Source organism: Anoplophora glabripennis, unplaced genomic scaffold (genome assembly GCF_000390285.2).
Source record: "Anoplophora glabripennis isolate ALB-LARVAE unplaced genomic scaffold, Agla_2.0 scaffold13, whole genome shotgun sequence".
Taxonomy (NCBI): domain Eukaryota; kingdom Metazoa; phylum Arthropoda; class Insecta; order Coleoptera; family Cerambycidae; genus Anoplophora; species Anoplophora glabripennis.
Genome location: NW_019416478.1, coordinates 421714 through 434860, shown reverse-complemented (window position 1 = coordinate 434860; position 13147 = coordinate 421714).

Below are 13147 nucleotides of genomic sequence, written 5' to 3'. Positions count from 1 at the left end.
TCTCATGGATGCAAAAATCTTCACCTCGAGTCTTAGAGTCGATTCTAGTAATTTTTATCAAATGACTTTCAAGGTAAACTCCAAATGCTTTTAGAAACTCTCGAAAAATGTACAGTCTATGTAGTTTATACGGGTAAATTGATCACGTCAATTTTGTCCTATTATGGAATCGTTTTTACAGAATTTTATTAAACTATCTGTGAACTCTGTGTGATTTTATAACTTCCGAAAAACAATTTTGCGTAAACAATTCTCTGTATAGTTTCATAAGCCACAAATTATAGTCATAGAGCATACTTTGATCGACGTTGTGCATTGTAAGTATTCCTAATTCCTCCAATATTGTAATATAGGAGCATTTTTCCCTGTTAAATAACCACCTTCATGGAGGAATTAATCCCACCGATCCACATTAAACAAACTAATACCTACGCAGGTTGAATAGTATTAAATTTGCACACAATCGAACCTGTTCGGAGTGCATTTGCCAGTATTAATGGACAATGCACGGCAGAAAGTCCGTCCGGCATAAAATTAAATTTAATAACCGGCCGAAATGTTAAGTAAATTAGCCGGGATCTAATAGCTTAGGACATAATTTTGCCGAACTATGAATGTTTGACGGGCTCTCTATACGTACGGTTGCATTATTTACTGTTGATAAATAAATCTGAACGTGGTAAGCTGCCAGGATGTTGATTTTGCGTTGGATCCATACGTTCTACGAGGGTATTTAAAAAAGTAATAGCACGTTTAATAGTGCGTGCTTTATTATTAATTAGATACAAATCAAGTATTTATATACACCAACTGTTTGTATTACATTTTTATTAAGTCAGGAAGAAATGTTTTTGAAAACATGAAAAATGAACGTTAGAACACGGATAGACAATAATAAGATCACACTTTTAACTTTTTTAATTTCTGTTTAAAGATTTTTTTACGAAGTATGTTTTTTTTGTTTCAGGTAAGGAATCTAGCCGTTTTGTATAAGTCACCTTTCATATATGTAAGTACCAGAAATAGTTAGTAAAGATTTTGAATGTGTATGTCGGAAGTTGCAGTATTCGACAGAGAAAAGTATTGCAGGGGATTCTCTAACTAAAAATACGAAAAACTAATATTAACGAAGGTCGCACAAATGTTTCGTATAGTTCACAGGGTGATATTTTTAGAATGATTCCACTAGTCCTAAATAACAGCATACCTGTGTCATCATTTAAAAGACAGTCCGTAGATATACTCTGATGTGTTTTCGACTCGCAACTCTCATTAATTAATTTATTATTAACATTTTAGTGCAAAAATGCGTTTTTTAAAAGTCTTTTGTTTATAAAACCAAAACTACTGGAACATCTCAATTCCGTAAATGGAAAAGTTGTAGGAAATTAATTTTCGAAGAAAATAAGAGGTCGACGATCCGATCGGTTGATTAGAACCGAAGAAGGTTTCAGTAATTCATAACTTTGTCATTTATGAAGATTAAGATCTGAAATTTGACACAGAAGTAGATAAATATATCAACTTTAAGTGTGCAAAAAGCAGGCGCTGTCGGACCATTAGTTTTTGCGCAATTGCAATTTCTAATTTTTTATGTATTTTTTTGCCGGGAGTCTGCTTGCGTTAAAAATGGTCCGATTTTAATTCTAATGCCGGTTTTCAAAACTAGAAGTAAAATACTATCAAACGTATATTTTCGTTTAGTTCGTAAGTTTTCGTAAAAATGCAGCGAAATTGATGAAACATGCACTTGAACATCGGTGTAAACGGTCGAGTGCGCGCGAGCGCGCGAGTTGTGGAGGAAGGAGAGGAAGCGTACATATACAGGGTGTTCGGAAATAATGGTACTTCCCTTTGAGGGTAGATTAGTCGACTCAAAATAAGACAAAAATTTCATATAAACACGGGTCCGCAAATCCACCCTATGGGAGGTAGACGCGTTTGAATATAACTTTAAATAAATGGGTTTTTGCCAATAACTTTTAACTACCTTGAAGAAGAGGGATAAGTTTTGGACGATAAGTTACTACTATGAATTATTTTGAGGGTATTAGCTGATCCAAGTTATAACCCATGGCGTGCAAACTGGAGGGGGGGGGGGTATGACTACAATTGTTCAGTTAATTTCTGGATGTTTTTGTAGTACCAAATAATTCTTTGCACTTTAGTAGTAACTTATCACCATCATTTTTTTTATAGGGAAGTACCACTATTTCCGAACACCCTGTAGATACTGGCGAATGTGTTGTTAAAATGTATATGTGAATAAACGAGTTTTTAGGAAATTTACGTCGCCTTAAATATATGTAATTTCAAAAAAAATATTTTCGCTAAACGCATTTACATTATATTATATCGCTGTTACAACACAGGGTGTAAGAAGTTTGCCTGCCATTACTTCAGCATGAGATAGAGTAATCATAAATGAACAAAAAAGTTGTATATTACAGGGACGTAAGATTAACAGTTTTCAAAATACAGCGAGTATTAATATTGGGGAGTTTCATCACAATGTGACAACAACGCTTAACCTGCTGATGCACACCACGTGTGCACGCGGCTGACTTGTCCTGCGGAAAAACTGTAAAAACTATTATTGTGAAACATTTAGTAAATTTCGAGACAATTGTTTTCCAGTTTTTAAATAAATAAAATAAAATGTATCGATTTTGTAGTACGAAGATACTGTTGTGCTTAAATTTTACCTCGAATTTTAGTAATTATGAATCTCTTAAATCAGGAATTTAACTTTTAATCAAATTATGTATTTGAGAAATAGGATTCACGTCGTCCAAATAATCATACGTATTATAAATAATTTAAATACTTACCAAAAAGCAAAATTCATTCATTTTTAAACGCACAGGTACAAATCAAACTACATATGCCCAAAATATCCACCACCATTTTCAATGCACACCCGACACCTACGAATCCAATTTTCGCGCACTCGCTGGAAAACACCTCAAGAAAAGGTACGCAAAGAACACTCCGACACGGTCGAATTCCAGATACTAACTGAATTGTGTATTGGTTGACAGCTTAGTACCTCGTGTTATCCGCCGCGCCGTTGTCACATTGCTCGATATGAATTTTATTTAATTTTAAATTTATTACAACGCTAATTTTTTTTAGAATTAAGCATAAAGAAGTTCAAAAACGTGATAAACATTGTATTTTATGGTATTCTATGCACGCGGTTATTTCAATATTCCTTAATTAATAGTACATTAAGTTGGGGTTTTTGATAAGTTTTTTCTCGGAAATGGTTGCGGTTAGGACCTATGTCATAATAGGTTTTTTGTTTATTTTAATGTATTCTATCGTCTGTTAAAATTAAGCCAGTCAAACTTCTAACACCCTGTATATTAACACGTTTAAGATACGCTCTGTATATTTTTGAAACCTTATTTTACATTTTACTATACTAAACGCCACTTTTTGGTCGCAGTTTTTTAAATTTGAGGTACAAGGGAAATAACAATGGTTTGTTTTTTAGGTCTGAGTTGAAATAAAATTATTCTTCACTGTGTCATGAGAGCTAATTCACAAATTCGTGAGACTTACCGCTCTGGTTTCAATTTAATAATTTTTTCCGTGCCTCAGACCAGTCTGTCCCGGCGATATTACATCCGTCGACGGTATCGCAAAAGATAAACAACAATACCGGAGGTAAAGGAAAACCCATTATATGGAATAAATTCTGGCAAAGACGACCAGTCCCCGGCTCCGAATTTAATAAAACAAAGGAAGTGTTCTAATAAAAGCTGGAGTATTATTGAAAAGATTCAATTTTCCCTTAAGTGTTGCATCTCTATATAAGCCCTTTATTTTCATTATGCTCACCATCTTCGCGCGCTAAGTGACATTTATTTGAGGTTATTTAAAAAAGAGTTGGCCGCGCGCCGGAATATATCGGCTCCCCGTGACTGCTTTACAGCCACGGGTGGGTGTACGTCTTTGTCTTGCGGAAGTCGAAAATCGATGGGAGATACAGGGCCAGTCAGTTAACCTTATACGAGGTGATATTCGCTCTTTTCGATACCGTTACCCTTAACGATCGATTTAAGTACTGACGCCTTAAACCTTGCGGCTATCGACCGCTAAAGTAAATAAAATAATAAATACAAAAAAACGAAGTTATTATTTTTGTTAACGAAAATGAACAATAAATATTATTAAATATATCAATGTTTATGTCTACTCATCTAAATGGTGTCCCATAATCCACGCAAGAAGTAATTTTGATAGAAAACATACAGTATACAACAATAAAATTTTTTATAGATCTGAAACCAATAATGATCAAAATAAAAAAAAATGTTTATATAATAAATTGTAATGATTGCAGTGGTACCTATAGGTATTGGCAAAACAAAACAATATTTACAAAAAAGGATTTATAATCATAAATATATCATTAGAAATGGAAATGTAAATAGTACTGCCTTGCCAAAACATGCCATAGAAAATTACCATAACATCGATTTGAATAATATTAAAAGTCTTAATATTGAATGTAAATATCATAAAAGATGTATTTTAGAAAGATTCAAAAAAAGGAAATAAAAATTCGATTAATAATAACAGTGACATTGATGGGTTATTATGTATTTATTTTAACCTAATTAAATAATTAAACAATTTTAAATTTAATTTCTACTGCTATCGTCTATGAAATATAAAAAAACCTATACGATTTCTTATGAACATGCCTTACCTCGACTTGGTTCGCTTTAAAACAGAATATTTTCACATGTCATATCGCCTCTGACTTTGTTAAATTATATAAGTAGGTTGTTTAACAATATCATAGAAAAGTAAATTTATTTATCCACAATCACCTTATAATCGGACTTTTATCCACACAAAATATGAACTGTCTAAAGTGATACTTTATCCACTAGTGGAATAAAGTCACTTTATTTCACTAGGAGAATAATAAAAAAATAATAAACCTATAATAAATCAAATTTAATTTATTTACTTATTAACATTAACATTTGCATTTATAGTAATAGACATTTCGTTTTTTGTTTTATCACATTTAACTTCCTTTCCGTTAGTAACAACCCTTGTAGGATTGTTGCCATCATTTTCGGAACGCATAACATCTGCCGAAGTTTGTGAAGAATTTGCACAAGTTACGGATGTCTCTTCTTGTAAGGAACAGTTATATTTTCCTTGGATTTTCTTTGCAATATCAAGTTTGTGAGGTATAGACTCCTCAACTCTTCCATCCACTCTGCCGTTTGATGGTTGTAAGATCAGCACCTTTATTGGCCAATAAAGCTGTTGAAGTGCGCTTCATACAATGGTCAGTAGGTATATGCTTCTGGATTTGCGATATTTAGGGCTACCTTCGCCAATGTGTTGATTCTAACATGCTGAGATGCACATTTCTGATTGATCTTAAAAATAATCTATCTTGTGTTAGGCGAATTGGGCGCAGAAAAATATATTTTCTGCATTTTTCAACAGCATTCACGAAAAATCCTTCTTCTATAATACATAGTTGTAAATTTTCTTGAAATGCCCGTCTTGGTGTCAGGTATTGAAACAAGTAACTGCCTCCTGTACGTCACTAATTTTTAAATGTCTTAGTTCTCAGCATCGACAGGCACTAGAAACTCCCATTATTTGTGCAACCTAAAATAACTCAAAGTTCACTATATACCTAACAATATGTAAAAAAAAAAATTCTTCAATATGTGTTTTTTCCAATACTACAGCTTTTGTTGCTTTGTATCCTCTCGATTCACTCTTCAAATAAGCAGTACCTAAGCTTGTTATATTTTCTATATCTATATTTTTGTAGACCTTTATAGTAGCCTTCAACATCGAATACTTCGAATACATAGTTGAAATTGCATATGTTTTCTTCAAATTTAAAAAATACGATAGCATGACTTCTTCATTTATTGTCATTACTCTCCGTTTTTCCCTCTATTCGTTAAATTCGGCGAACACTTTTCGTAATGTTCCCTGGATTTCGCTGGCAATAAATGGAAAGTTGCTTCTTGATTCTTCTTCAAAAGCAGCCACAGAAACACAATTACTTTCTTGCATTTTTACCAAATTCAAATAGAGCTGTTCATTAAATAATTGATAATAAACAACGTACCATAGCAACCAGTAGCACGTTTCATCGAGTACTAGTAACAAATATCAAGTCGTGCGATTATTAAATTCCAATAATTTCAACTCCACAAATATGATTGTGATTATGGATAAAATATATTACATTCGTGTTTTAATTGCCTTTTATCCACTTAAGAATATATGTATATATGTTAAACATTTTTGCGTGGATAAAATGCAATGCAAAATGATATAAAACACTTAGTATACAATAAATAACTATTAGGAAACAATTGTAAAAGTTTTATAATAATTAACTTTTCGATGCTGTTATCTGAAGATGGGGTAAAACCCGAAACGATATTTTATAAAAAAAAATTTTTTTTTGACCAGTATCTCAGATAATACATAATTCTCAGAATCTCTACTAGGTAATTTATTTTGCCCTCAAATCTAATGTGAATCGCATAGTTTTTATGTTAAAATATTAATGCTTTTTTCACTTACCGTATTTGTATTTTACAAAACGGAACATTGATTGAAAGAAAGTTAATTACTTCTGCGCAATTACTTGACTTTGAAATTAAATTGGCCTATTAAATAGCTAAGTTTAGACTTCTTTGACACACTATTACTAATTCTTTATCCTTGGTATTTTTACGACGGTAGGTATTTTCTTTCGCGGAAAAGAAAACAAGGCCAATGTCTCACATACTAAAATAGTTACATTCTCTTTTTTTAGGAGACAAATTGCACTCTGAGGAATTCGCAAAGTCTGACTTAAAATATATAGGTAGAAGAAATAAAGTGTTTTGGTTTAATTTTTTTCCCTTTTTTAGTTTCGGCAGTAGTTTTTTCAATAATGGAAAGCATTTTCTTGTGTTAACTATTCATTACTTTGAAACTGTTAGCTTATTCCTTTTTTTATCTTATCTCTTTAATAGGTTATAAAATTACACTCTTAAAAAAAATTAAAGGTGCAGAAAAATTTCCAAATTTTTTTAGTGATTTTTGAAAGGTTGTAACTTTGTGAATATTGGTCGTATCGAGAAAAAAAAGAGGCATTTTCGAGTTAGGAGTCTAGTTTTGAAATCTTCAGACGAAATTTTTTTTTTGAGTAACATTCTCGGCGCAATCAAAAGAAATAATGCAAGGCAAAAATTGAAAAATATATATTTTTTTCAAAACTGCGCAAGGGCTCAGATATTTTTCTTCTGGCTTAATCAATGCCAGGATCATTTAGCATGATTCATCAGCCTCAATTTGTTTTTTTTTTAATTTCTGTACCATTATTTCTCATCGAGGTTATCGGCTGTTGAGTGAAAAGTCGTCTTTTTTTTATCATCGATATCTCATGAACCAGAGATCGTACAGCAAACGGAAGGTGAGTTTTAGAAACCTGAATTAACTCTCTTCAAGGGCCTTTTTCATATGTTTGGGAAAAAAAATTGTAAATAAGGACACAAAAAAAAATTTCGAAAAATTTAAATTTTTTTCAAAATTGAATTTTTTTAATTTTGAATTTTTTTTCGATATTCGATGAGTATTCGAAAATTCGAAATTGTGAGAAAAATAATGCAAAAAAAAATTTTTAGCTTGAGTTCAGAAATCGATTCAAATTTAATACAAAGCAGCTAAGTAGAGCCATTTTTAACCAATTAATTTAATTAAAATAATATTTTACGCAATTTTCCACGGCCGGATGTAACTTTCGATCGGAAATCCATCCGGTACGTCGTAGGACGCGGAGTAACATTTATTAGATCTCCCAACTAGCTCGAATAAAGTTGGGGAACACCTACTGTGCAGAAATTGAATTTAAAATTCAATTGGGGAGGGAATTCTATTAGGTGTACTACGGAATTTTTTAGAGTAAATACTTTCGCGCTAGTGCTCGGGCCCTTTTCATTCGGCTAATTGATCGGGAAATTTTTAAAGTGTTTGCCTCGAATTGGATTACATTATTCAAATGGGGCACGGCGCGGCCTGCTGCGAAAAACAACGCGCCGTGATTTATTCGTTGCGATTTCGCTTTATCCAGATGTAGACGGGTGATAATTGCTGTACACAATAATTAATCTGTTCCTTTAATTAATCCAGGCCGCTGACAGGTCAAGGCGAGTGGATTTGTTTTAATACTTTTAGGCGATCCGCCTGAGGCCGGTGATGAAGATTGAGCGCACGCAAATTAAAGTAGGCATAAATCGGTTCTTACTTCTTCCAGGTTAAGTTGAAGAACGGACAGTGCTATTATATAGGGTGTCTCAAAAAGACGCCCACCCCTCGACAAATAAAAGTTGTAGGACATAAAAAAACCGATGTGCTGGTGGATTTGACCTTGACCGGAAGTTTCAAGGTCAAACCAAAATTAAAATATTAAGTGGAACACCTTATTTTTTATGCTAGCAATCGATATACCGCTAAATTCTACGTCCTAACATGGCATCAAATTTTTTTCTGCTATGTCCTTGTAAATCATTTGGAGGTCAAAATTTGGTTAGTGCAGCTCTCTCGATTTCCAGAATACAATACCTATGTATTTTTTTCAGCCATGAAAATTAAATAATTCTAAATATTTTGAATTTTTACCACCAAGAACGGCGGTGACAACATTTTTAACATTTAAGGCGATGTTTCGCATTGTATTAGCTATGTCTTCTCCAAATTTGGTTTAGTGTAACTCTCTCGGTTTCGAGAATACAATACCTATGTATGTTTTCAGCCACGAAAATTGAATAATTCCAAATATTTTGAATTTTCACCACCAAGAACGGCGGTGACAACATTTTTAACATTTAAGGCGATGTTTCGCATTGTGTTAGCTATGTCCTGTCCAAATTTGGTTAGTGCAACTCTCTCGGTTTCGAGAATACAATACCTATATATTTTTTCAGCCATGAAAATTAAATAATTCTAAATATTTTGAATTGTTACTACCAAGAACGGCGGTGCCAACATTTTTAACAATAAATATACAAAAAATTGATATACAGATTTAATTTTTATTTAGTTTAGTATCCCAGAGGCTTCTAACAGAAATATTACTTTCAAGGAGGCTTTTCATTTATCTGATTAATCTCCAATTTCCACGGCTAACCTTAGGATGTTGAAGGTGTAGCGTTGTTGATATTCCGCACGAGAATTACATTAAAAACGACCGTATTATAAAAAGGGGTGATTAAAACGTCCAATTAACAGAAAAATTCGTGAAGCCGCGCAAGATAAATAGATATCCTTAGTTTAATTGTCAGCGTATTGCAATTTTTATTTAGATAAATACGCCGAGGAAGAAAATTAAAAGTTAAATGCCAGCCTGTGTAAATATGATAAATTATAATCGCCCGGGTGCAATATTATTCCCGCTTGCTTTTATTATGTCTGAGTTTCCACCGGATTTACACTGAGAGAAGGGTTCGTTTAAATTTAGTAAATTGTACAAACAATTTCATTGACTTTTATTTGATATTTTAAAGGAACTGGTATATAATTTTTACCACACTTTCCAGTACCTACGATTTTCAAATGAAAGCGTTTTTTATTTAGAAAACTTGTCAAATGTGACAAATGTGTTATAATTTATTTGTTTGTCAGGTTTCATGGATGAAATAACATATGTTTTAAAAGTATTTAATCTATTAGTACTTACTGCATGTATCTTGAAGTATTTGTAACTAACACTGATTAAAACTTAAAGAACTTCAATTAACAAAATAGCAGGGGTTTTCTTTGGTGCATTTTTTGTATTATTCTTATTTTTTGAAAATTTTTCCATTTCAAAAGTTCCATCCATTCCATTCCAATATTGTTTTTCAAGCACGTTTATTAATTTTAACATCTAAGGTTTCACATACATGATGTTTTTTGGGTACATAGAAAGTAGATACTGAAAATGCAATTTTTTGAAATTAGAATACAGTTGAGCCAGCATTTTGAGCGTGGTTAAAACTCGATTAGTTAATAAAATACTCTTTTTTTACAGTTTTGAAAATGCATTAGATAAATTGAACCCAAAAATGTGACTTGTATATTTATTATATTAACAGCGGTGTTTTAATTATATATGAACAGGTTTAGTGTATATCTCTACTTTTTTTTTGTTACAATCTCCTATAAGTTTAATGAAAAGTGTTCTCTCAAAACTTGAGGAATATATTTTTATTTATTTATATTTTTTTACTGATTATCTCTATTTTCTTAGGCATAACCCTCTCTTATAACCTTTCATTTACTCGCTAAGCTAAAACAAAAAATTTCTATCGAAAATCTCAACAGTTGTCAGTATTCTACGTGATTTGTAACAACCTAACAGTCTGCAGGCAACTTTACCTTTAAATAACGTTACATATAAAACAAAATATTTTAACCTGACAAATAAACTGGTCTGGTCAGTGTATACGCTATTATTTCTGTACGGTTTTATTATTCCGGGCTTTTTACCAGACACAGACGGACGTTATGGGATATTTGGGTCAACCAGAGCCGTATATTTAGTTACATTTGATGGAAAATTCGTAAAACCGCAACTAGCGCAGAACATCAAATAATTCGCATGACTTTGATGAGGGTTTTGTCACTCCCAAAACGCCGGATAACGTCACGGGACATGACAAAAATATCCTCGAAATAAGTTATGGGGCTAAGAATTTGTACATTTGGGACCGATATGTTAGTAAGAAAGTGGGTACGGTTGCAAGTTGTCAGCTGCGGGGTCGCATCAAGGAAATTAATATTTTTATCCAACACTTGTGTATAATGATACTATAATACTATACTACTGATTTATAAGCCATAAGTCACTAGTAAGTTATGACTTATAACCCACTAGTGACTTATAGAAATCATAAAAAGACAAATGTTTGGTTTATTTTTCTAATATCCACATCTTATTTGTGGAAGGGCGAAATGGGCGGTGACTATTAGACGCCTTTATTGTAGCCATATTTCTCTATCATAGGGATTTCTATGACTTTCTTTATCGCTCTCACGTAACGGCCGATGAACCATGGGGACTTTCCGACCCTGTATAATATAAATGCTGTATTTCTAAAAAATTATTGCGCAGAAATTAAGTGAAAAATAACAATTACACAGGCCAACAAGGAAAAAATTCCAGAGATCAGACACTGCGTTTCCGAAGGCATTTGGCGCGCTGAATCCGAATCTGGCCTCAGAATTGATCCATCACCCTAGGTTTCCGAGATATTCTAACCTAAAAGTGCAAAAAACACGTATTTTTGCTATTTTCAAGGTTATGTAACTTGGCGAAAAAAATTTTTTTCTCAAAACTGAAAATATCATTGGAAACTACTATCTTTCCCCTTCAAAACGCATATTTTTGTTTGTAAAAAGCTTTATTTTTCGCGGAGATATCGTCGATTAAAGATGATCAGTATAGCTACCTTATTAAACCATGGCTCGACTTATAACAGAATTAATGGGTATTATGGGTTATTGGGTAATAGGGCTTGAAGTTAACCTTCCTGACGATTAGGGCTCACAGCGCTTAGTGTTGTGGGGTTATAGGGCTTGGGATTAACCTTCCAGACATATAGGGCTTGGGGTTAACCTTCCTGACGATTAGGGCTCGCAGCGCTTAGTGTTATAGGGCTTGAAGTTAACCTTCCTGACGATGAGGGCGCTCGCTCCGCTTAGTGTTGTGGGGTTATAGGGCTTAGAGTTAACGTTCCTAACAATTAGGGCTAGCAGCGCTCAGTGTTATGGGGTTAGCCATGATGTAATAATATAGCCATACTGGTTATCTTAAATTGACGATATCTCCGCGAAAAATAGAGCTTTTTCCAAATAAAAAAATGCGTTTTGAAGAGGAAAGATAGTCGTTTCCAATGATGTTTTCAGTTTTAAGAAAAAAATTTTTTTCGCCAAGTTACATAACCTTGAATATAGCAAAAGTACGTGTTTTTTGCACATTTAGGTTAGAATATCTCGGAAACCTAGGGTGATGGATCAATTCTGAGGCCAGATTCGGATTCAGCGCGCCAAATGCCTTCGGAAGCGTAGTGTCTGATCTCTGGAATTTTTTTTTTAAATTTTGTCGGCCTGTGTTATTATGCCAAGATTTTGTTGAGCCTTATAACATTAGAAATGTTTAAGGAATCGCTAGAGTAACCTTGGATATGAAAAAATACAGGTATGTATAATCTAACAGTGGGTAGGAGGGATAAACCTTCAAAATTTAACAAATCTTCGGTCGAGACCGCTGGGCGCAGGGATGGGCCGATCCGAGTGACTTTGGTGTCGTTGTGCAAGTCCAATCTTTCAATAAGTTCAAAGTGTTACAAGTAAATTTCCCTTGAAGCAAGACAATTTATAAGATTTTATGAAATCCTGTTGAAAACGGTGCGGAAATGATTCATTGATGCTGAAAAATTAATCTCCATCGAAACTTTCTGTGAATGTATTCGTATTTAATGTAAAAATTTGTATTTGCGCGGGTTTGAAAATAAACTTCCGACATAATTCGGTGTTTTCAGGAAGAGGGTGGCAGCAAACTTTTAAATTAACACAAAAGTATTCAGGCACAGTTTAATTCTTAACTTAGGTTTACTAACTGCCGGCACAATCAGATTACTGTAAATTCCTGAACCAGAGCATAAATGTTTTATCCCGAAGTTATATATTCTAAAAAAATAAAAAAGGCCGGCTACTAAAACATCAAATATTCCGGTGTTCTCAGTTCGTAGAAAAAGCAAACAAAACGGTGGGTATTAGAAGTTTCGACGGGGATTAATATAATATTTAACAGTTCTCCAACTTCTGCATTTATGTCTATAAGAAGTTCTCCCCGATTTAAATAATTAACCAGATATTTCCCGAAGATTTGCCAGAGAACACAAAAACCTCTCTAACCTATTCATTAAGGATTCGAAGCTCTCTTAATAAGTTATATATCCGAGACAACAAAGTCCTCGCAGGCTGAGAAGGATTGTTGCTAATTAGCAAGTTTTTTAGCTGCTCAGTACAGGAATTATTCATTGAAATAGGTAGTACAGTTACCAAAAACTGGTCACGGGATGTATACCTTAAAATATGTATATCTCTCGGAACC